General features: G+C 35.7%; 1 protein-coding gene across 10 annotated transcripts in view; it reads right to left on the bottom strand.

Moving 5' to 3' along the window:
• The window catches only part of LOC137234572 (plasma membrane calcium-transporting ATPase 2-like), a 2,440,841-nt gene that overhangs the window by 2,146,402 nt on the left and 267,716 nt on the right, over positions 1 to 26,723 (bottom strand). Inside the window, exons 1-2 of one of the 10 annotated variants that reach the window (XM_067758036.1) lie at positions 16,734 to 16,876; positions 16,542 to 16,663 (exon numbers count right to left, since the gene is read on the bottom strand). The exons of the other annotated variants lie outside the window; for them this stretch is intronic. The gene's annotated coding sequence lies outside the window, so the exon portion shown is untranslated. Of the gene's footprint in view, positions 1 to 16,541; positions 16,664 to 16,733; positions 16,877 to 26,723 lie in introns of those variants that run through there. 10 annotated transcript variants of the gene reach the window in all.

Genomic DNA, 26,723 nt, shown 5'->3' with positions numbered 1-26,723 from the left:
ATATACTATATATACCACCATATATATACTATATATACGACCGACCTCATAAATTTTTTCAGGCAACAATATGTTCAATATACGAAAGTATATGGTGAAGTTTGAAGCTTCAATCTGTTAAATTGGGTAAGATATTACAAAAATCCTCTTTTTCTGAAAAATCGGTTGTATGGAGGATATATGCTATAGTGGTCCGATCCGGTCGGTTCCGACAAATGTCTAATCGGACACCCAAATACACCTGCTCACCAAATTTTATCAAGATATCTCAAAAATTGAGGGACTAGTTTGCATACCAACCGACAGACGGACAGACGGACAGACGGACATGGCTAAAACAACTCAGCTCTTCAACCTGATTATTTCGGTATACTTAATGGTGGGTCTATCTATTTTCCTTTAAGGACTTACAATTTTCGGTTTCGTGACGAAATTAATATACCATTTCATTTTCATGAAAGGTATAAAAACAGGTAGGTACTTTGTGTGAGGATGCAAAGTTTCAGGTTTTTTGTGGTCTGCGTGTAAAAACTATGACTACGAATCACGTATTTCAAAAATATATGACGAAAACGTAACTATTTGATGAAATTTGATGAATTTTGAAGATTCTAGCCGTAAAAAAGGGGTCAAAATGACAGTTTATATGAAGTATATAATATATATACGACCGATCTCTATGATTTTTTCAGACAACAATATATGCTATATACGTAAGCATTTTGTGAAATTTGAAGCTTCTAACTGTTAAAACGGGGCAGAAATTGCGCAAAGTTTCTTATCTGAACAATCGGTTGTATGAGATATATACTATGTGTACCACCGATCTCAATGATTTTTTCAGACATCAATATATGCTATACACGTAAGCAGTTGGTGAAATTTGAAGCTTCTAGCTGTTAAAATGGGGTAGAAATTGCGAAAAGTTTCTTATCTGAACAATCGGTTTTATGAGATATATACTATATATAGAACCGATCTCTATGATTTTTTTAGACAACAATATATGCTATATACGTAAGCAATCGGTGAAATTTGAAGCTTATAGCTGTTAAAATGGGGTAGAAATTGCGAAAAGTTCCTTATCTGAACAATCGGTTGTATGGGATATATACTATATATACGACCGATCTCATCCATTTTTTCAGGCAACAATACGTGCAATATACGAAAGTATATGGTGAAGTTTGAAGCTTCAATCTGTTAAATTGGGTAAGATATTACAAAAATCCTCTATTTCTGAAAAATCGGTTGTATGGAGGATATATGCTATAGTGGTCCGATCCGGTCGGTTCCGACAAATGTCTAATCGGACACCCAAATACACCCGCTCACCAAATTTTATCAAGATATCTCAAAAATTGAGGGACTAGTTTGCATACAAACAGACAGACGGACAGACGGACAGACGGACATGGCTAAATCAACTCAGCTCTTCAACCTGATTATTTCGGTATACTTAATGGTGGGTCTATCTATTTTCCTTTAAGGACTTACAATTTTCGGTTTCGTGACGAAATTAATATACCATTTCATTTTCATGAAAGGTATAAAAATAGGTAGGTAATCTGTGTGAGGATGCAATGCTTCACGTTTTTTGTGGTCTGCATGTAAAAACTATGGCTACGAATCACGTATTTCAAAAATATATGACGTAAACGTAACTATTTGATGAAATTTGATGAATCTTGAAGCTTCTAGCCGTAAAAAAGGGGTCAATATGACAGTTTATATGAAGTATATAATATATATACCACCGATCTCTATGATTTTTTCAGACAACAATATATGCTATATACGAAAGCATTTTGTGAAATTTGAAGCTTCTAACTGTTAAAACGGGGCAGAAATTGCGCAAAGTTTCTTATCTGAACAATCGGTTGTATGAGATATATACTATTTATACCACCGATCTCAATGATTTTTTCAGACATCAATATATGCTATATACGTAAGCAATCAGTGAAATTTGAAGCTTATAGCTGTTAAAATGGGGTAGAAATTGCGAAAAGTTTCTTATCTGAACAATCGGTTGTATGAGATATATACTATATATACAACCGATCTCTATGATTTTTTCATACAACAATATATGCTATATAAGTAAATATTCGGTGAAATTTGAAGCTTCTAGCTGTTAAAATGGGGCTAAAATTTGCGAAAATATATATATATATACTATATATATATACTATATATACCACCATATATATACTATATATACCACCGATCTTTATGATTTTTTCAGACAACAATATATGCTATATACGTAAGCATTCGCTGAAATTTGAAGCCTCTAGCTCTTAAAATAGGGCAGTAATTACGAAAAGTTCCTTATCTGAACAATCGGTTGTGGGGGATATATACTATATATACGACCGATCTCATAAATTTTTTCAGGCAACAATATGTGCAATATACGAAAGTATATGGTGAAGTTCGAAGCTTCAATCTGTTAAATTGGGTAAGATATTACAAAAATCCTCTTTTTCTGAAAAATCGGTTGTATGGAGGATATATGCTATAGTGGTCCGATCCGGTCGGTTCCGACAAATGTCTAATCGGACACCCAAATACACCTGCTCACCAAATTTTATCAAGATATCTCAAAAATTGAGGGACTAGTTTGCATACAAACAGACAGACGGACAGACGGACATGGCTAAATCAACTCAGCTCTTCAACCTGATTATTTCGGTATACTTAATGGTGGGTCTATCTATTTTCCTTTAAGGACTTACAATTTTCGGTTTCGTGACGAAATTAATATACCATTTCATTTTCATGAAAGGTATAAAAATAGGTAGGTAATCTGTGTGAGGATGCAATGCTTCACGTTTTTTGTGGTCTGCATGTAAAAACTATGGCTACGAATCACGTATTTCAAAAATATATGACGTAAACGTAACTATTTGATGAAATTTGATGAATCTTGAAGCTTCTAGCCGTAAAAAAGGGGTCAATATGACAGTTTATATGAAGTATATAATAGATATACCACCGATCTCTATGATTTTTTCAGACAACATTATATGCTATATACGAAAGCATTTTGTGAAATTTGAAGCTTCTAACTGTTAAAACGGGGCAGAAATTGCGCAAAGTTTCTTATCTGAACAATCGGTTGTATGAGATATATACTATTTATACCACCGATCTCAATGATTTTTTCAGACATCAATATATGCTTTACACGTAAGCAGTTGGTGAAATTTGAAGCTTCTAGCTGTTAAAATGGGGTAGAAATTGCGAAAAGTTTCTTATCTGAACAATCGGTTGTATGAGATATATACTATATATACAACCGATCTCTATGATTTTTTCAGACAACAATATATGCTATATACGTAAGCAATCAGTGAAATTTGAAGCTTATAGCTGTTAAAATGGGGTAGAAATTGCGAAAAGTTTCTTATCTGAACAATCGGTTGTATGAGATATATACTATATATACAACCGATCTCTATGATTTTTTCAGACAACAATATATGCTATATAAGTAAATATTCGGTGAAATTTGAAGCTTCTAGCTGTTAAAATGGGGCTAAAATTTGCGAAAATATATATATATATATACTATATATATATACTATATATACCACCATATATATACTATATATACCACCGATCTTTATGATTTTTTCAGACAACAATATATGCTATATTCGTAAGCATTCGCTGAAATTTGAAGCCTCTAGCTCTTAAAATAGGGCAGTAATTACGAAAAGTTCCTTATCTGAACAATCGGTTGTGGGGGATATATACTATATATACGACCGATCTCATAAATTTTTTCAGGCAACAATATGTGCAATATACGAAAGTATATGGTGAAGTTTAAAGCTTCAACCTGTTAAATTGGGTAAGATATTACAAAAATCCTCTTTTTCTGAAAAATCGGTTGTATGGAGGATATATGCTATAGTGGTCCGATCCGGTCGGTTCCGACAAATGTCTAATCGGACACCCAAATACACCTGCTCACCAAATTTTATCAAGATATCTCAAAAATTGAGGGACTAGTTTGCATACAAACAGACAGACGGACAGACGGACAGACGGACATGGCTAAATCAACTCAGCTCTTCAACCTGATTATTTCGGTATACTTAATGGTGGGTCTATCTATTTTCCTTTAAGGACTTACAATTTTCGGTTTCGTGACGAAATTAATATACCATTTCATTTTCATGAAAGGTATAACAAGTCAGTGAGGATACCACACATACAATTGAATTTTTCTTGCAGTCATATAACGTAGCAATAGAAAATTTCACTTTGGTTAACTCAGTGACATTCAAAGGAAGTGTGTATTAAAAACAGTTTTATCTCTCAAGATTATCGCAAAATTTACAATTGTTCAAAATCGAAGGACTTTTAATTGATAAACAAAATCAATTGTTTATAGTTTCTTCCAAAATCGAATTGAGCAATTTTTATGAACATTACCAATCCTTTGGTGTTGGAATTAATAGCAGGGAAATGTGTTTTAATGAATTTGAATCCTTCACTAGTCCTCCTATGCATATATATAGTATGACAGACGGTTTAGTTTATCTAAGAAATACAATTTTGTAACTATTTCAATTTCGTGTTTGGCTAAAAATATCTGAAGTGAGCCACTCTTTTTTATAGTCATACTTTAACAATAAAAGTTACTAATGTTGTACATTTTGGGCTGCAAAATCAGATTGTAATTTTTTTCTTTGGAAAAAAAAGTTATTATTATATAAGATATTGATTAATCAATATTTAAAAACCAAATACTTTAAAGCTAATTATTTAAATTATTATTTAATGTGATTATTGTTTATTGATCACACCAAATCTACAACATTAGTAACTTTTATTGTTAAAGTACCACTATCAAAAAAAAGCTGCTCACTTCAGATATTTTTAACCGTCTTTAATTTATTGTTAAAATAAATTATTAGTATAAATTATATACAATAATACGAGTATATGTTTATGTACAAACGAACACAATTCAGTAAAATGAAGTTTTTTACTTCCTAAAATTTTATTTACTAATTATTGTTCAAAAAAGGACTGAATTTGTAAAGCACTTTCTATGTACTATATATACATATGTAAAAACACTTTGTAAAAATGATTTTTTTTTTTATGTAGATATTGATGAGACAGGATTATAAATTTTTATTTAATGTGATATCCACATGTGTGGATGTTCAAGCCATAGATTTCCCTCCGTACTTATAATTTACATATATGAAATAAATAATTACAAAAATGTATTTAAGACTGTATTTTTATTTGCTGAAATAAAAAAATAATAGATTTTACTCTGTCAACAAAACTGTGTTTTCTATTAAACCAACAGTAATTTTGTAGTTGGGTCAACAGATTGAACAATTACTTTTGACATAAATATGTGGCAAAACAACATTCGCATCGGTTAATAATGAACAGAAATATAAAGTAAAAGAACAACATCCATTGTTATTAATAACAGATACCTTATTAAATTAACAGAATGGGGAACAGTTAATTTGACAGAGATTTTTTAAAGTCAACAGCAAATCTGCAAACGTCTTTTCAACAAATGAACATTTGTTGGTTTAACGGATTTATTCTTTGGATGTGATTTACCTGTGAAATCTTTTGTTTTGACCTGTAATCCGCTTGATTCTCCTGTATTTTTTTTTCTGAGTGTAGGCGCGCAAAGGAGAGTTAGACCCATCTAGCGGCAATTATTGAAGACTCGCAGCAGTGGTTAAATAACTCGCTACAAAACGAGTTACGGTGCTATCAACACCGTATCCATCAACATCTAATTGGATTGTAGATACAAAAACGGCACCATATTTGCGTCTTTTTTTAGTTTTTTAAACTATATTTATATTATTTGGTTGACTGTTGCTTAAGCTATTTCATCTCAAACCTCTAAGCCTAGTTGAGTTCGCTCACTTTTTGTTGTTGCTTTCTATGCAATTTGCTAATACACTTTGCGTTTTATATCCACTAGCTTGCAAAAAAAGCGGCTATTTTAAAACCGTTCTAGGAAATATATAATCGATTCGATTCCGATTCCCCAGCATCTGAAGATGATGATTGGTTGGCCCTCACACCACGCGTATTTAGCATAAAACCAACTTCAACGCTCTTGGCGATTCATATAAACATGCTCTATATAGATTCAAAAACTTAGAGAAAAAGTTAGAAAAAATCTTGACTTGAGAACTCAGTATAATTCTTTTATGAATGAGTATACATTTTTAAACCACATGTCGTTATCAAAGTCGAGTACGACAACAACACCAACGTTTTTTCTTCCACATTATTGCGTAAGAAGCTAAGAAGCACTACGAAAAAGCTTCGCGTCGTATTCGATGGTTCTGCAAAACAACCACAGGTTATTCTCTAAATGGTTTATTGTTAGCTGGTCCAACTACTCAGTCGATACTTTTCGCTTTGCGTTAGGATATTTGTAAAATGTACGGATGTGTACGAGTGACACCTACAGGCAAATGCATCCAATGCATTTTATGCTGCCTTTTCCAGTAGGTGCGAACATACAGAGAAGGGATGCTCTCTTATCAGGCGGAAATACTATCCAAGAAGTCTTTGAAATTAGGCAGCAAGTAAAGGGTTAACTTCAACGCGAACGATTCAACATTCCTAAATGGTGCTCAAACGAAGCTCGTACACTGCATGATTTTAATGACTCAGAGTGTGAAAGCCTACTCAAATTCCATGATGGAGCTGATATTGCAAAAACTCTTGTCCTGTAGTGGAATTCACCAACTTATAACTATCCGATTTGTCGAGATTTTAATTATCGATTTTTTCGCTTGCCTTATCGATGGTACTATTCACTAACTTAGTTTTAACGACTAGAAATAAATGACATTTAAATTTCGTTTTAATAGTAGAAAGGTGGCAGCACAGCTTAACGGAACCTAAAAAAAGCACAAAAGGAATGCCAAAAATAAATGAATTCCATATGCTAACTGCTTTTCAAAGTCATTATTGTGCAAGTTTTTACATATTTTAACAAAAGGTAAGTAAATGCGGTATTAATATCTTTTTTTCTCTGTTGATATTGCAGTTATGGGCTTAATCGGTACAGCTTCCGAAACTCCGTTGTATTCAAGTGGAATGGGTTATCTACTTCTCTAAGAAGGTGTCTGTCCACTGGCGCACTATGGCACCTTTTGAGTTTTTTCTTTGCAAAAATCATAACTTTTGAACTAATGAATATATTTTAAAGACTTATACTGCACCTGAAAGCTAATTATTTAAACTTTGGACAATTTAAAATACAGGGTGCCAGAGTAACAGGGTGCTTCACAATAATTCGTCAAAGTTGAAAAATTGTAGAAAAAAATTTTTTTGTTAAAAACTGAAGGACAATCTTTGAAATTTTTTTATGAGGATGTATTTGAACATGAAATCAGATAAACTTATGATTTGTATGGAGGAGTGTGGCTCTACCCACTTATGATTAAAAGTTTTGTCTTAGTAGCAAGGTTATCAATTGTAATGTTTGGAGAATGAAAATAAAGTAATTTAGGTTACAGTGCCCATTTTGCGGCACCTGATAGAATTAACTGCCATTGAAGCGGCAGGAGATTGAATTGAGTTCTTTATTCAAAAGTTGTTTCCTTTATACAAAATTTCTATGAGCTAAAATACTTACTTACACTAATACTTACAAACTAAGTGTATAACAAACATATACATTCAGTTCAGTTCCCTGGGAACTGCATTCTAAGCATAAATAAAATTAGCTGTGGAATCTGCAACGCAAGCATAAATGAATCATGTTAATAATTTGGATTCAGGTAAAGGCTTGTTGCGAGCAAGCTCTAAACAGTAGCATACCAAGGTTCAGGTTACCAGATGATGCACGGTGTACAAAATATATGTTTGTACAAATGAATGAATGTGTCAATTGAATCTAAGGCCGCACCAAAGCGAGCCAAAATATATGTATGTACAAATGTATTAATATGTATGGAAGAGTCAATGCATTTTAAGACATTCCAAAACGGTTTGAAATATATATTTGTACAAATGAGTGAATAACTTAATGAGTGAATGCTACACAATCTCCACCAAACTTGATGGACGCATTACTTCTTTTAAGATGTTGTTGTTGTTGTTGTAGCAATGCTCGCCCCACCTAATAGCCGCGACCGATCACAAATTGTCATCAATATCCTCTAACGGGAGTCCAAGGAAACTTGCCGTTTCAACAGGGGTGGACCATAAGGAAAGGGGTGTTAGAGGCGTTGGTTCCACATTACAATTAAAGAGATGGTTGGTGTCATGTGGGGACACATTGCAAGCAGGGCATACATTTTGTATGTCGGGGTTGATTCTGGATAGGTAAAATTTAACCTGTTACAGTATCCAGAACGAAGTTGAGCAAGAGTGACACGCGTTTCCCTGGGGAGTATGCGTTCCTCTTCTGCGAGTTCTGGATATTTTTCTTCAAGTACTGGATTCACCGGGCAATTCCCGACATAAAGGTCCGACGCCTGTCTATGGAGTTCACCAAGGACCTGCTTGTGTTTTTCCGCTTCATACGGCTGGGTTCTCAGGTGCCGTATTTCCTCAAAATGCTTACGGAGATGACTCCTTAGGCCCCTAGGCGGTGCTGGTTCGTCAATCAGATGTCTGTTGGGATGCCCAGGTTTCTGGGTATTCAACAGAAACTGTTTGGTCAGCATCTCATTTCTCTCCCTGATGGGGAGTATTCTCGCCTCATTATGCAGATGGTGTTCTGGGGACATAAGAAGACAGCCCGTGGCGATTCTGAGAGCAGTATTTTGGCAGGCCTGTAGTTTCTTCCAGTGGGTGGTTTTTAGGCTTGGCGACCATATGGGTGACGCGTAGCACGTAATCGGCTGGCTAATTGCTTTGTATGTGGTCAAGAGCGTTTCTTTATCTTTTCCCCAGATACTGCCAGCAAGGGATTTGAGGATTTTATACATTCTTTTAAGATGTTATACTGCCATAAAAGTGAAATATGTACGCTAGGGGATAAATATATAAACATTGCTTGAAAATTCATTGTACAAATTTGCATACATATTTTTGAAAAATTCAAAAACCAAATATTTTATTAATACTTAACTAAGAAAAATTATTAAAAGTTGTTCAATATTATTGTATTTGAGCCAAAGATGAACAACTAATAAATTTTTGAGCACTGCCACAGTTTTATCTTAATAACCGCTTTACCAATTTTATTGATTTCTGTAAAAATGTATTACTCTTCTGATAGCCAAAGCCTAAGCTTTAAAATAAATATACATAAAGGGTGCTTCAACACTCATCTTAAAATTTGCTAAATTTTAAAAAGATGTAAAGACGAAAATTATATAATTATAATTACTACTTGTAAACTTGTATTTATTGATTTCTTTTTTTTTTCAATAAAATAAAACTAAGTACTAAATATTTTTTTTGTTGTGATAGAAAAGGTGGACCATTTATTTAATCTTAACGTAGTCCTCGCCACTTCGCTATAGGTGTCTGTAAGATCTTTTTGTGATCTCACATGCCTCATGGATGATATGACTGGATTAGAAGAGATGGCCAACATGTTGAAAAGGTCCTCATTTTGTCTAACTCGTGAGATTTTGCAAGCGTTAGTACTTCTAAATCTTTTGTAGTCCTTGTTTTTAGATTCTTGAGCTTCTTCAGACAATTCTCCTAACGGTAAACACTGGTATTCTTTACCATGGGCCAAAATTTTATGTACCGTTCGTGTGAGCCTTTTCTCAGGATGCGTTTGAAGCAGCAGCTCTGTAGTTTTCGATGCATATTCTCAAAATTTAGGTCCACTAAGTTTTTCATGGCAATTTAAAATATTTAAAATTACTCCCAATCGTTTGACGATAGCTCTATCGGCTCTAGTAATGCGAGTGCTCATTTCATCGTGTTCAAAAAATCTTCTTGAGGAGTTTCCATCATTTCTGTTGTCGTATCCATACTTTGGGCAATCAACTCTCAGGCCAAGCTCTTTATAGAATACATCTTGAATTATTTTTTTTCTAATGCTTTTTTTCCTTAGATGTTGCATTGTCGTCGAAAACTTCTCCTTGTTGTGGTAGTGTATAAGCCAGTTTCAAAACGAATTAATGCACTTTATCCTCGCATGCAAAGGAGATATTCCATAATTTCATTTCCATTCATAATTTAGCTTTCAAAGCTTCATCTTTTAAACGGAGGGGAACAATAGAAGCTATAAAAATATTGCCATCTGTAATTGTTCCATCGTCTACATTTATTCTTTGTTTATATGCGCTTTGTCCTGATGATCCATCGCAGCCCCATTTATTTATCGATGTTAGGCTTTTTGGCAGTGATTTCAACTTTTCTTCAGAAAAACTTTTCAAGAGTCGCATAGACGTATGATCCATTCAAGTTTTGAAGCTCAACTTCAGCTGATACTTCGGTTATTTTGGCTCTTGGAGGAACTGCTTCTTTCTTGGCTTGAGTGATTTGTCTGTTTCCAGGGAAAAGATCGGCATTATGTTGCAATAATGACTCACGCAATATATTATATTTATCCTTTGAAAAAACCCGAAATCTATAAACAGCGCCAAAGACTCTTCAGAAGTGTATCTCCTAGGTAGCGCATTTGCAATGCCGTTTTTGACCCTTCTCAATCGCACTGGACTTGCTAACGCAACTGCTCCTAAGATATGAGACTTGGTGTTTTCTTCGTCCTTTTTATATTTAATAGCCAATGCTTCTGAAAGATGAGTCGTGGCGATAGTTCTAGTATAATCTGACAGCTTCCTTGGTGGATGTGCTAGGCATTTCTTCGTCCAACAAACTTTTACCACCTAGCCAGCTTTCACGCTTATAAACCTTGAAGTAAAATGGCCGACTGCTTGCCATTTTCTTTGTATTGGAATGTAGAGGAAGCCAATTATTTCAAGTCTTCCTCTTCTTTGTTGCATGCTTCATTTGGTAATTCTGTCATAATAGCCTCAACCAACTCCGCTTTTGTCTTTGAAGCTTTGAGCACCTCAAATAGTTTGGAGTTTTCTATAGACATATTAAAATCCCATCGAGTATGTCGTACTAAAAAAATATGTGAGCTATATTTATGTTTATTTAAATAAACAGAATACTTTATTCTATAGACTCCAAAAAGCGACTGATTTTGGGCGTTGTATTAAACATTGCTTTATATACTCAAATTATGGAAATGAGTTCCAGGTATATTATGCAGCTTGTAACCGAAAAATTTGGCTTTATTAACAAATTCCAACAACAAAAGTGACCGTACTAAATTCGCCTCCTTCTTACCTATACCTGCTCAGGCACGTATTTATACCCAAGGTTGCTTCACTTTATTTGATGTAAAAAGTGAAATCGCAGCTGGACGCAGGTAGACCTTATGAATTCAGGTAACTGAATATTTAGCAAATACCTACTGTCCTTTTTTCCTTTTTTGTCCTTTTTTGTTTGATGGAAACAAAGTTCGAAAAAGGTCCTAAAAATAGGATTTTCGAAAAAGAGGTAGATCTGGCAACTTTTAGAAAAAAAAAACACAAATTTATGTTTTGCTTCAACGGCCGTGGTGTGATGGTAATGTGCTCCGTCTACCACACCGTATGCCCTGGGTTCACACCCTGGGCAAAGCAACATCAAAATTTTATAAATAAGGTTTTTTAATTAGAAGAAAATTTTTCTAAGCGGGTCGCCCCTCGGCAGTGTTTGGCAAGCGCTCCGGGTGTATTTCTGCCATGAAAAGGTCTCAGGTAAAACTCATCTACCTTGCAAATGCCGTTAAGAGTCGGCATAAAACATGTAGGTCCGGTCCAGCCAATTTGTAAGGAAAATCAAGAGGAGCACGACGCAAATTGGAAGAGAAGCTCCGCCTTAGATCTCTTCGGAGGTTATCGCGCCTTACATTTATTTTTTTTTATTTATTCAACCTAGTATTAAATATCCTTTCGTTATAATACAAGAAAGCAGTAGCAGGCCGTTTTATTTAGAGACAAAACAATTTTTAATACAACAAAAAAGAACAAAAACCACGAATTTTTCTAAGTGTTAAAAGTTTATAAACTTTGAGCGGCTCTACCTCCTAAAAAATACATTTCTGTTTAATAAGAGTTATATATTCGTAATCCCGTTATATATACTGTAACAACCTAACATTTTGTATTAAATAAGAACACACTAATTATATATATATATTTCACTGGTACTTTAATATGTGTCTTCCGCACACGCACTCCAAACAGTACAATACCATACAATGCAATCCAATACAATACAATATATTACAACATATTATATTCCACACCAGGGTTACCATGAATATTAGTTTTGCTCCGATACAGGTCTCCACATCCCTCCCTTATTTTGCAGCTTCAAACAAAGCTTAGGTTGAGTGTCTGGTCTCTCAGCTTCGCAGTGAGGTTCGGACCTAGAATTTTCCGTTTCGGTACAATTCGACTGAAGTGTTGCACGAGGTGGTGACGTCGAGTTTGAGTTTATTGGAAGATCAGTTTCGAGCGATGTTTCTGGAGGTGGTGTCGAAGAATCGGTTTCATCCACTGCAGTGAAAGCGATTGGTACTTTTTTTACGTGACTTATATTTCTCCGAACGGTCTTGTCACCGCTCCTTATGATGACTTCGTTCCCGTTTGTCTCTAAGACTTCGTATTCGGTCGTGTCAAAAGTTGGTGTCAGCTTATGCGGGAGGACCACATTACGTAGGAGTACTTTATCTCCTGGTACTATATTCGATACCTTTGCTCGTCTCTTCTTATCCCCCTTATCCTTTCCTTTTTGTTTGTTGATAGTGTCTAAATCTCTTGCTGCCGAGTCTATCTTATCTTCTGATATTTCCTCAATTCCAGGTATTTTATCCCTTATTACCCGATTAAACATTAATTGGGTTGGCGGTGAACCCGTGGTGCTGTGAGGAGTCACATTGTACATCAACAGGAATTTTTGAATCTCTTGAATATAATTACGTTTACAATGACCGGTTCATATTTTCCACTTCTCCATTGGCTTGTGGCCAATAGGGCGGTGTCGTTATCAAAGCGATGTTGTTGTCCTTGCAAAAATTTTTGAACTCACTGCTCACAAACTGTCTTCCATTGTCTGCTCGAATGGATGTAGGTATACCGAGCCGACAAAAGATTTCATTCAAGACGTTGATAATAGCTTCTGAAGTGATTTTACGCAAAAATTTTACTTCCTGGCAACGAGAATAGTAGTCGATAAGCACAAATATGTAATCATTGTTAGGCAACGGCCCCAGCAGGTCCATGGCCACACATTGCCAGGGACCATTCGGGAACGCATGTCTGTTCATCGGGGTAGGGTTATTAGGTTTTGAGACCACCAAACAATCCCGGCAGTTCTTCACAAAAGTTTCCACTTCTCTGTCAACGAACGGCCACCAGACCTTGGCTCTTACTCTCCGTTTCATAGCTGATTCGCCTGGATGACCCTCATGTGCTAGTTCTAACAATCTCGGCCGAAGAACCTTTGGAATAACTATTCGAGCCCCGCGTAATATTATTTCACCAACAGCCAGCAGCTCCTGGCGGAAAGGGTAAAAACTACTTTTTGAGTCCGTTGGCCAGGAATCGTATTTAATGTATTCGAGTGTAGCTCTTATCTCTTCATCTTTGGCACTCGTCTTGGCAATTTCGGAGATAGTGAGGGAAGACGGAGTTGAGTGCGATATTATATGAAATATATTTTGTTCACCGTTCTCATCAAAACTGCTTGTGTTCTCAATTTTGCAAAGCCTCGAAATGGAATCCGCAATGTTTTCTTTCCCCGCACGATAAATTACTTTAAATTTGTTAGATTGCAGCCTCAGAAGCCACCTTTCTATCCTAGCCGGAGGTTTGGACGTAGGCTTAAAAATGGCTTCTAGCGGTTTATGATCAGTGATAAGCTCAAATTCTAGACCAGTTAAATAATAATAGAATCTCTCCACCGCCCATACAAGAGCTAAACTTTCTTTCTTCGTTTGGGAGTACCTCTTCTCCACATCTGAAAGACTTTTGCTGGCGAATGAGATTATCTGTGGATCATCACTCAAGTCAAACTGAATGAGGACAGCTCCTAAAGCTACGGGACTCGCATCCGCTATCAGCCTAGTCTTACGTTTCGGATTGAAATACGACAGTTTTGGTATACTGGAAAGAAGCGTCTTTAATTTATGAAAGGAAGTCTGTTGTTTTGGCCCCCACATGAAGTTACAATTAGTTTTCAGTATGCTTCTCAATGGTTCAGTTATATCAGCCATGTCTGGGATAAATTTGCCAACATACGTGACTAGGCCCAGGAAACTTCTAATCTCTTCCTTTCTATTTGGTGCTCTAAAGCTTTGAATTGTTTTTATTTTCTCTGGGTCTGGTAATATACCCTCATCGGACAAGGTATGTCCCAGGAACTTTAATTCTTTTGCTCGCCATACACATTTTTCATGATTTAATAAAACGCAATTATTTTTAAAAATTTCTATAACTTTTCCCAGAGCCTCATCATGTTCCGTTTCTGTTTCCCCGAAAACTATAACATCATCGATATAATTTAGACAGTTTTTACAAGGAGATAATAGTCCTTCTAAAACTCGTTGAAACAATTCTGGGGCTGAGTTAATACCGAACATTAATCTTTTATATCGGAAAAGACCTTTGTGCGTAATGAATGTGGTAATTTCTCTTGAGGATTCATCCAATTCGAGCTGGTGATACGCCCATTTCAAGTCGAGCCGTGAAAATAATTTTGCGCCCCTTAATTTAGTCATAAACGTGTCAAACGTTGGCAATGGGTAATTTTCCCTAAGAACCGCTTGGTTCGCCCTGCGCATATCGACGCACATACGCATTTCCCCATTTTCCTTAAAGACAATCACAATTGGTGAGATCCAAGGGCTTGGTCCCACCACTGGCTCAATGATGTCCTGTTTAAGTGCTTCATTTAATTTCCGTTCAACCTTCTCCTCCAGAGCAATGGGTATTCGCCGCATAGGCTGTTGTATGGGTTTCACTGAAAGGTCTAGTGATAAGGTTATTTTGATATCCTTAATTTTGGGAAATGGGTTTACAGTTTCAATACTATTCACGTTTCGACCTAGTTTTAGAACGTGCAATTTTATTGCTGTCTCACGACCTAAAAGGGATTGTGTCGCGTTCTCAATTACATAAAATGTTGCAATTAATTCTTTATCGCCCCCAATAGTTATCGGTGCTTCAAAGACGAAAAGGACTTTGAGGAGCTGACTCGCAGCATATGCTTTGAACTGATTCGCTGATTGTGTACGAACGTTAAATAAAACAGCCTTTTTCTCGTTTAACTCAATCCATTTGTCATGGCTGAGCATGTTGAAACGCGATCCTGAGTCAATCACCATAGAAATGGCATGCCCCCCAATGCAGCATTCAATAAATTCATCTTCTGTGCCGTAACAATTTACTTTAAAACACCCCGTATCAGCAAACTTATTTTCCATAAAATCTGTTTCTTCGTCAATGTATTTTACAGTGGAAGATTTGAAACGACGCTTTTTTGGGCTGCCACGCTCATATTCCCCCGGCTTACGCTTTTGGCCCTTTGTCTTACACTTCCTAGCGAAATGGCCTATCAGACCGCATTTATTGCATTTCGATTTTCGCGCCGGGCAACTATCATCGTAGTATTTGTGTCCCAACCTACCGCATCTGCCACATTCACTGGAACTATCTTTTTCTTGTCGGTTCTTCAACGATATCTTGTTGACAGTCTCACCATCTGGTTTTGCCACCATACTTTGCGACTGCTTGTTAATTTGTTCGTGCACCTGGCACGCTCCAATAACTTCATCTAAATTTTGTTCTTTTTCAAGAAGTCGTTTTTTAAGTTCAGACGGTGCCCAAGAATCAATTAATTTGTCTTTTAAGCAATTACTTTCTATTTCATTTTTAGTTGATCCAAAATCGCATTTGGACATTTGATGTCTCAGTCGCAACAAGAATTTATTGAAATCTTCTCCTTCTGACGGACATAATTTCCTAAATAAATGCCTCTCAAAGGTGTAATTACGTGTGGGTGAGAAAAAATCATGCAATTTCCGCAGTAATATATTAAAAACATCATTTTTGGTATTCTCGTTAACTTCTACAAGAGCACCCGGAATATTGAATATAACTTCTTGCAATTGGGGCCCCCCTAGTTGCAGTAGTTTGTTCCTTTGCTTAACAGGGTCAATTATTTCTTCAGATTGAAGGAATAGAGACAAGGATCGGGACCATTTTTCCCACTCATTACGCAGTAACGCTTTGTCTATATTATCGCATAAAAACGGCTTGAATTCAGTCATTTTGGTTTAAATACGTTCGTACACCGAACGCAAAACTTTGTTACAATACCTCGGCTGAAGTTTCGAAGCAACGTCTCAATTTTAATTTAATTTGTATGCTTGTCGCCAAATTAATAGTTTGCTTGCACAATTCAATGTGCACTCCTATAATTTCCAATGCAAAGCTTGTGAGTTTTCACAATCTAATGAACAATAAAATTGTTCTATATTCATGTACCTATATAAACCCAATTTAATGCGCTGCTCTCATCTGCTAAGAATTCGAATCTCTCTTCATCAATTCAATGATTATCTCAAAGAAGCAATTTAATGCGTACGTCTATGCACCAATTCAATGGCCTGCAACACATAACAAATTTACTAGCTTTAGATAATAATCGTTTTTGTCTAAATTTTCAAAACATATTACCAGTTCAATGGAAATATATGTAAGCACAATTAAATGCGCTGCTTTTGCAAAAATAAATCGTTTTTTCTCTGTATCACTTCAATAAATATCAAATCTGGTTTTTTTTCTTGCGCGCGTGCTATGCAAATTGAATTGCTTTTGGTTGTGTCCCTCTTTATGTGTGTGTGTTGAGCCCACACCGTGTCAAATTCACCACGCCTGATGCAGTACCTGCAATGAAACAGAAATACAATTATAATGCGTTTTATTAACGCAACTTCAGATCCCATCCTCGTCGCCAATGTAACAACCTAACATTTTGTATTAAATAAGAACACACTAATTATATATATATATATTTCACTGGTACTTTAATATGTGTCTTCCGCACACGCACTCCAAACAGTACAATACCATACAATGCAATCCAATACAATATATTACAACATATTATATTCCACACCAGGGTTACCATGAATATTAGTTTTGCTCCGATACAGGTCTCCACATATACTAAATACATGTATTAGGTTTATCGAACGCTGTTATGAAATTTTTGATTTTTGCCAGGCTTTTCGGCAGAGGCGCCATAGTGCGATGGCGTAGATCTTTACTAACTTGCAAACTACGAGAACTAGCGCTCAACTACAAGTACCACAACTTCTTTGTTATAATGCAGCGTACATTTGCATACGGTCACTACTAATTTGCCCGATCGAGGGGTATTCCCATTGATAACCAACCATTGACTCCACTGAACATCAAAATGGGTACGCACATGCTCATTCGTAACCTAGCCCTTGTGTGTGAAATCGAAGCAATATTTAATTCTCGTCCACTTTGACCCATTTCAGAAAATCCAAAAGATTTGAACATGCCCACACCAGCTCATTTTCTCATAGGCGCTCTATTTACGAGCATAATTCAACCAGACGTAACCGGTATTGAAATCAGTCGTTTAAACCGATGGCAGCGCATATATTGTATGCAACGGGTATTTTGGAAAAAGTGGAGTCTCTTGCAAGAGAGGGTCAAGTGGCGATAATAAAACGAAGGCATTCAGACTGGAAATATGGTAATTTTAAAACACGAAAACCGTCCATCAATGAAATGGCGATGGCATTTAGACTGAATCAGTTGAAAGCCTAAACCTTCCAATGGGAGGAGGATGTTCAAAGCAATCCCGATATTCGAAGCAGCACTTTTTTCTTATTTCGTTTACATCACTAAATGGGATGATAATATGTATAAATGTTATTCCCTCCGCGTAATGCATAACATATTTGTACCTTTTCTCATTTTCATTCCTATTATTTATTCCTAAGACTAAATACTGTTAAACTTTCGACATCACTTCTGCTGTGCTCAACAATCGAATTGTTTTATTTTATTTGGAAACAGGTGGTGCATAACAGCACCTCCTCGAAACAAAAGGATTAAGGCTTCTATACATTTTTCTTTAAATACTCTTAGTAAGTTTACGAAGTATTTTAGAGAAATTTCTACTGAACCAACGTGTCCAGATTTAAGTTTCGATAGTGATTTCAAATGGTTTTAATCTAATTTTAAACAATAAACTAGAATTAAAAAATATTAGGTATATACTATTTCCTTATTGAAATGATGTCACAACGAAGGTATTGTTATAATCGGCCAAAAGAAAGGCGCCGTTTCTGTCTTTTGTGGATTACCCCAAGCCCCACTTTGGACTGAATAGCCAATTAAGACGTATAATCCTCTATCGCCGAATATAAATATCACTTTACAAGTCGCAGATTGTATATGTCCCAATGTATGGCTCGGATTCATGGACGGTGTCGAGAGAACATGAGATGGCTCTTAGAGTGCTCGAGGAAGAGGTTCTCCGGAGGATTTATGGTCATTTACGTGATGCTGACGACGAGTATAGAAGGAGATATAATGATGAGCAGTATTAGCTTTACTCAGATATTAAGATAGTGCAACGAATAAAATGCCAAAGGCTTCGCTGGCTAAGTCATTTTAAGGGAATGGATGAAGACACTCTGGCCAAGAATGTATTTTAGTCGACACCGCAGATGGGAAGTAGAGCAAGGACGAAACCTTCTCAGAGTTGAGAGAGGGACGACTTGACCTCCCTTGGTGTTCTCAATTGGCGTCGCACTATGGCGCCTCTGCCCGAAAAGCCTGGCAAAAATCAAAAAATTTCAGCAGAAAATGATATTTTAGGAGGTAGAACCGCTCAAAGTTTATTAATTTTAACACTTAGAAAAATTCGTGGTTTTTGTTCTTTTTTGTTGTATTAAAAATTGTTTTGTCTCTAAATAAAACGGCCTGCTACTGCTTTTTTGTATTACAACGAAAGGATATTTAATTCTAGGCTTAAGCAAAACATAAAATTTGTTTTTTTTTTTTATAAAAGTTGCCAGATCTACCTGTTTTTCGAAAAGCCTATTTTTAGGACCTTTTTCGAACTTTGATGGAAAATAAAAAAAGGACAAAAAAGGTCTCCGTGAAATTCACAGTAGGTATTTGCTAAATATCAAGTTACCTGAATTAATAAGGTCTACCTGCGTTGAGCTGCGAAGCAACCTTGGGTATAAATACGCGCCTGAGCAGGTATAGGTAAGAAGGAGGTGACTTTAGTACGGACACTTTTGTTGTTGGGATTTGTTAATAAATCCAAATTTTTCGGTTACAAGCTGCATAATATACCTGGAACTCATTTCCATAATTTGAGTATATAAAGCAATGTTTAACACAACGCCCAAAATCAGTCGTTTTTTGGAGTCTATAGAATAAAGTATTCTGTTTATTTAAATAAACATAAATATAGCTCCCATATTTTTTTAGTAAGATATACTCGATGGCAAATTTAAATATGTCTCTAGAAAACTTCAAACTATTTGAGGTGTTCAAAGCTTCAAAAACAAAAGCGGATTTCGTTGAGGCTATAATGACAGAATTACCAAATGAAGCGTGCAACAAAGAAGACGAAGACTTGAAAGAATTGGCTTCCTCTACATTCCAATACAAAGAAAATGGCAAGCAGTCGGTCGTTCTACTTCAAGGTTTATAAGCATGAAAGCTTGCTAGCTGGTAAAAGTTTTTTGGACGAACAAATGCCTAGCACATACACCAATCGAACTAGAGGAAGACCGACAAACCCCATAGAAGAATCTTCCACCTACACAAGGAAAAAGAAGCTCTCAGATTATACTAGAACTATCGCCACGACTCATCTTTCAGAAGCATTGGCTATTAAATATAAAAAGGACGAAGAAAACACCAAGTCACATATCATAGGAGCAGTTGCGTTAGCAAGTCCAGTGCGATGGAGAAGGATTAAAAACAGCATTCCCACACCACAAAATGCGCTACCTAGGAGATACACTCCTGAAGAGTCTTTGGCGCTGTTTATAGATCTCGGGTTATCGAAGGATAAATATAACATATTGCGTGAGTCATTATTGCAACATAATGTCGATCTTTTCCCTGGATACAAACAAATCACTCAAGCCAAGAAAGAAGCAGTTCCTCCAAGAGCCAAAATAACCGAAATATCAGCTGAAGTTGAGCTCCAAATTTAATGGATCATACGTCTATGCGACTCTTGAAAAGTTTTTCTGAAGAAAAGCTGAAATCACTGCCAAAAAGCCTAACATTGATAAATAAATATGGATGTGATGGATCATCAGGACAAAGCGCATATAAACAAAGAATAAATGTATACGATGGAACAATTACAGATGGCAATATGTTTATGGGTTCTATTGTTCCCCTCCATTAAAAGATGAAGCTTCAGATATTGGAAAAATCCACGGCCGTCATCAGCTAAATTGTGCCGGCCGATATTATTTAAATATGAGAAGGAGTCTTCGGAAATCATAAAACCTACAGTGAGTTATATAAAAAATCAAATCGCTAAATTAGAACCAGCAACAATTGAAATCGAAGACGGGAATGTTATTACCATAAAGCATGATTTTCTTCTAACAATGGTCGATGGAAAAGTTTTAAACATACTAACAAACACATCATCTACATTGAAATGTCCAATCTGTAAGAAGAGTCAAAAAGACTTTGAAAATCTTGATGATTCAATTATTAAGGAACTAAATTATGAGTATGGAATATCTCCTTTGCATGCGAGGATAAGGTGCATGGAATTCGTTTTGAAACTGGCTTATGTACTATCACAACAAGGAGAAGTTTTCGACGACAATGCAACATCTAAGGAAAAAAAAAAATAGAAAAAAAATAATTCAAGATGTATTCTATAAAGAGCTTGGCATGAGAGTTGACTGCCCAAAGTATGAGTGCTCACACTTTGAAATTAGGCAGCAAGTAAAGGGTTAACTTCAACGCGAAAGATTCAACATTCCTAAATGGTGCTCAAACGAAGATCGTACACTGCATGATTTTAATGACTCAGAGTGTGAAAGCCTACTCAAATGCCATGATGGAGCTGATATTGCAAAAACCCTTGGCCTGTAGTGGAATTCACTAGCTTATAACGATGCGATTTGTCGATATTTTAATTATCGATTTTTTCGCTTGCCTTATCGATGGTACGATTCACTAACTTAGTTTTAACGACTAGAAATAAATGACATTTAAATTTCGTTTTAATAGTAGAAAGGTGGCAGCACAGCTTAACGGAACCTAAAAGAAGCACAAAAGGAATGCCAAAAATAAATAAATTCCGTATGCTAACTGCTTTTCAAAGTCATTATTGTGCAAGTTTTTACATATTTTAACAAAAGGTAAGTAAATGCGGTATTCAGTTATGGGCTTAATCGGTACAGCTTCCGAAACTCCGTTGTATTCAAGTGGAATGGGTTATCTACTTCTCTAAGAAGGTGTCTGTCCACTGGCGCACTATGGCACCTTTTGAGTTTTTTCTTTGCAAAAATCATAACTTTTGAACTAATGAAGATATTTTAAAGACTTATACTGCACCTGAAAGCTAATTATATACAATACAGGGTGCCAGAGTAACAGGGTGCTTCACAATAACTCGTCAAAGTTGAAAAATTGTAGAAAAAAAAATGTTTTTGTTAAAAACTGAAGGACAATCTTTGAAATTTTTTTTATGAGGATGTATTTGAACATGAAATCAGATAAACTTATGATTTGTATGAAGGAGTGTGGCTCTATCCACTTATGATTAAAAGTTTTGTCTTAGTAGCAAGGTTATCAATTGTAATGTTTGGAGAATGAAAATAAAGTAATTTAGGTTGCAGTGCCCATTTTGCGGCACCTGATAGAATTAACTGCCATTGAAGCGGCAGCAGATTGAATTGAGGTTCTTTATTCAAAAATTGTTTCCGTTATACAAAATTTCTATGAGCAAAAATACTTACTTACACTAATACTTACAAACTAAGTGTATAACAAACATATACATTCAGTTCAGTTCCCTGGGAACTGCATTCTAAGCATAAATACAATTAGCTGTGGAATCTGCAACGCAAGCATAAATGAATCATGTTAATAATTTGGATACAGGTAAAGGCTTGTTGCGAGCAAGCTCTAAACAGTAGCATACCAAGGTTGAGGTTACCAGATGATGCACGGTGTACAAAATATATGTTTGTACAAATGAATGAATGTGTCAATGGAATCTAAGGCCGCACCAAAGCGAGCCAAAATATATGTATGTACAAATATATTAATATGTATGTAAGAGTCAATGCATTTTAAGACATTCCAAAACGGTTTGAAATATATGTTTGTACAAATGAGTGAATAACTTAATGAGTGAATGCTACGCAATCTCCACCAAACTTGATGGACGCATTACTTCTTTGAAGATGTTCTACTGTTATAAAAGTGAAATATGTACGCTAGGGGATAAGTATATAAACATTGCTTGAAAATTCATTGTACAAATTTACATACATATTTTTGAAAAATTCAAAACCCAAATATTTTATTAATACTTAACTAAGAAAAATTATTAAAAGTTGTTCAATATTATTGTATTTGAGCCAAAGATGAACAACTAATAAATTTTTGAGCACTGCCACAGTTTTATCTTAATAACCGCTTTACCAATTTTTTTGATTTCTGTAAAAATGTATTACTCTTCTGATAGCCAAAGCCTAAGCTTTAAAATAAATATACATAAAGGGTGCTTCAACACTCATCTTAAAATTTGCTAAATTTTAAAAAGATGTAAAGACGAAAATTATATGATTATAATTACTACTGTATTATTTATAATAAATAATAAACTTGTATTTATTGATTCCTTTTTTTTCAATAAAATAACAAAACTAAGTACTAAATATTTTTTTTGTTGTGATAGAAAAAGGTGGACCATTTATTAAATCTTAACGTAGTCTTCGCCACTTGGCTATAGGTGTCTGTAAGATCTTTTTGTGATCTCACATGCCTCATGGATGATATGACTGGATCAGAAGAGATGGCCAACATGTTGAAAAGGTCCTCGTTTTGTCTAACTCGTGAGATTTTGCAAGCGTTAGTACTTCTATATCTTTTGTAGTCCTTGTTTTTAGATTCTTGAACTTCTTCAGACAATTCTCCTAACGGTAAACACTGGTATTCTATTAAATCTTTTCCATCGGCCAAAATTTTATGTACCGTTCGTGTGAGCTTTTTCTCAGGATGCTTTTGAATCAGCAGCTCTGTAGTTTTCGATGCATATTCTCAAAATTTAGGTCCACTAACTTTTTCATGGCAATTTAAAATATTTAAAATTACTCCCAATCGTTTGACAATAGCACTATCGGCTCTAGTAATACGAGCACTCATTTCATCGTGTTCAAAAAATCTTCTTGAGGAGTTTCCATCATTTCTGTTGCCGTATCCATACTTTGGGCAGTCAACTTTCAGGCCAAGCTCTTTATAGAATACATCTTGAATTATTTTTTTTCAAATTTTTTTTTCCTTAGATATTGCATTGTCGTCGAAAACTTCTCCTTGTTGTGGTAGTGTATAAACCACCTTCAAAACGAATTCCATGCACCTTATCCTCGCATGCAAAGGAGATATTCCATAATTTCTTTTCCATTCATAATTTAGTTCGTCAATAATTTAATCATCCAGATCTTCAAAGTCTTTTTGGCTCTTCTTACAGATTGGACATTTCAATGTAGATGATGTGTTTGTTAGTATGTTTAAAACTTTTCCATCGACCATTGTTAGAAGAAAATCATGCTTTATGGTAATAACATTCCCGTCTTCGATTTCAATTATTGTTGGTTCTAATTTAGCGATTTGATTTTTTATATAACTCACTGTAGGTTTTATGATTTCCGAAGACTCCTTCTCATATTTAAATAATATCGGCCGGCACAATTTAGCTGATGACGGCCGTGGATTTTTCCAATATCTGAAGCTTCATCTTTTAATGGAGGGGAACAATAGAAGCCATAAACATATTGCCATCTGTAATTGTTCCATCGTCTACATTTATTCTTTGTTTATATGCGCTTTGTCCTGATGATCCATCACAGCCCCATTTATTTATCAATGTTGGGCTTTTTGGCAGTGATTTCAACTTTTCTTCAGAAAAATTTTTCAAGAGTCGCATAGACGTATGATCCATTCAAATTTTGGAGCTCAACTTCAGCTGATACTTTGGTTATTTTGGCTCTTGGAGGAACTGCTTCTTTCTTGGCTTGAGTGATTTTTCTGTATCCAGGGAAAAGATCGGCATTATGTTTCAATAATGACTCGCAATATATTATATTTATCCTTCTATATCCCGAAATCTATAAACAGCGCCAAAGACTCTTCAGGAGTGTATCTCCTAGGTAGCGCATTTGCGGTGTGGGAATGCTGTTTTTGATCCTTCTCAATCGCACTGGACTTGCTAACGCAACTGCTCCTATGATATGAGGCTTGGTGTTTTCTTCATCCTTTTTATATTTAATAGACAATGCTTCTGAAAGATGAGTCGTGGCGATAGTTCTAGTATAATCTGACAGCTTCCTCTAGTTCGATTGGTTGATGTGCTAGGCATTTCTTCGTCCAAAAAACTTTTACCACCTAGCCAGTTTTCATGCTTATAAACCTTGAAGTAGAACGGCCGACTGCTTGCCATTTTCTTTGTATTGGAATGTAGAGGAAGCCAATTATTTCAAGTCTTCCTCTTCTTTGTTGCATGCTTCATTTGGTAATTCTGTCATAATAGCCTCAACCAACTCCGCTTTTGTCTTTGAAGCTTTGAGCACCTCAAATAGTTTGGAGTTTTCTATAGACATATTAAAATTTGCCATCGAGTATGTCTTACTAAAAAAATATGTGAGCTATATTTATGTTTATTTAAATAAACAGAATGATTTATTCTATAGACTCCAAAAAACGACTGATTTTGGGCATTGTATTAAACATTGCTTTATATACTCAAATTATGGAAATGAGTTCCAGGTATATTATGCAGCTTGTAACCGAAAAATTTGGCTTTATTAACAAATTCCAACAACAAAAGTGACCGTACTAAATTCGCCTCCTTCTTACCTATACCTGCTCAGGCACGTATTTACACCCAAGGTTGCTTCACTTTGTTTGATGTAAAAAGTGAAATCGCAGCTGGACGCAGGTAGACCTTACGAATTGAGGTAACTGAATATTTAGCAAATACCTACTGTAAATTTCACGGAGTCCTTTTTTTTTTTTGATGGAAACAAAGTTCGAAAAAGGTCCTAAAAATAGGATTTTCGAAAAAGAGGTAGATCTGGCAACTTTTAGAAAAAAAAAAAACTAATTTATGTTTTGCTTCAACCGCAGTGGTGTGATGGTAACGTGCTCCGTCAACCACACCGTATGCCCTGGGTTCACACCCTGTTCAAAGCATCATTAAAATTTTAGAAATAAGGTTTTTCAATTAGAAGAAAAATTTTCTAAGCGGGGTCGCCCCTCGGCAGTGTTTGGCAAGCGTTCCGGGTGTATTTCTGCCATGAAAAGGTCTCAGTGAAAACTCATCTACCTTGCAAATGCCGTTCAGAGTCGGCATAAAACATGTAGGTCCGGTCCGGCCAATTTGTAAAGAAAATCAAGACGAGCACGACGCAAATTGGAAGAGAAGCTCGGCCTTAGATCTCTTCGGAGGTTATCGCGCCTTACATTTATTTTTTTTTATTTATTCAACCTAGAATTAAATATCCTTTCATTATAATACAAGAAAGCTGTAGCAGGCCGTTTCATTTAGAGACAAAACAATTTTTAATACAACAAAAAAGAACAAAAACCACGAATTTTTCTAAGTGTTAAAAGTTTATAAACTTTGAGCGGCTCTACCTCCTAAAAAATGCATTTCTGTTTAATAAGAGTTATATATTCGTAATCCCGTTATATATACTAAATACATGTATTAGGTTTATCGAACGCTGTTATGAAATTTTTGATTTTTGCCAGGCTTTTCGGCAGAAGCGCCATAGTGCGACGGCGTAGATCTTTACTAACTTCCAAACTACGAGAACTAGCGCTCAAATACAAGTACCACAACTTCTTTGTTATAATGCAGCGTACATTTGCATACGGTCACTACTAATTTGCCCGATCGCGCGGTATTCCCATTGATAACCAGCCATTGACTCCACTGAACATCAAAATGGGTACGCACATGCTCATTCGTAACCTAGCCCTTGTGTGTGAAATCGAAGCAATATTTAATTCTCGTCCACTTTGACCCATTTCAGAAAATCCAAAAGATTTGAACATGCCCACACCAGATCATTTTCTTACAGGCGCTTTATTTACGATCATAATTCAAATTTGCCTGTATGCAACAGGTATTTTGGAAAAAGTGGAGTCTCTTGCAAGAGAGGGTCAAGTGGCGATAATAAAACGAAGGCATTCAGACTGGAAATATGGTCATTTTAAAAGACGAAAACCGTCCATCAATGAAATGGCGATGGCATTCAGACAGAGTTGAGAAAGGGACGACTTGACCTCCCTTGGTGTTCTCAATTGGCGTCGCACTATGGCGCCTCTGCCCGAAAAGTCTGGCAAAAATCAAAAAATTTCATGAAAGCGTTTGATACAACAAATACATGTATT

Source organism: Eurosta solidaginis, chromosome X (assembly GCF_040869045.1).
Source record: "Eurosta solidaginis isolate ZX-2024a chromosome X, ASM4086904v1, whole genome shotgun sequence".
Classification (NCBI taxonomy): domain Eukaryota; kingdom Metazoa; phylum Arthropoda; class Insecta; order Diptera; family Tephritidae; genus Eurosta; species Eurosta solidaginis.
Note: the sequence above shows the minus strand (reverse complement) of the source record. Positions and strands in the feature narration are given on the sequence as shown.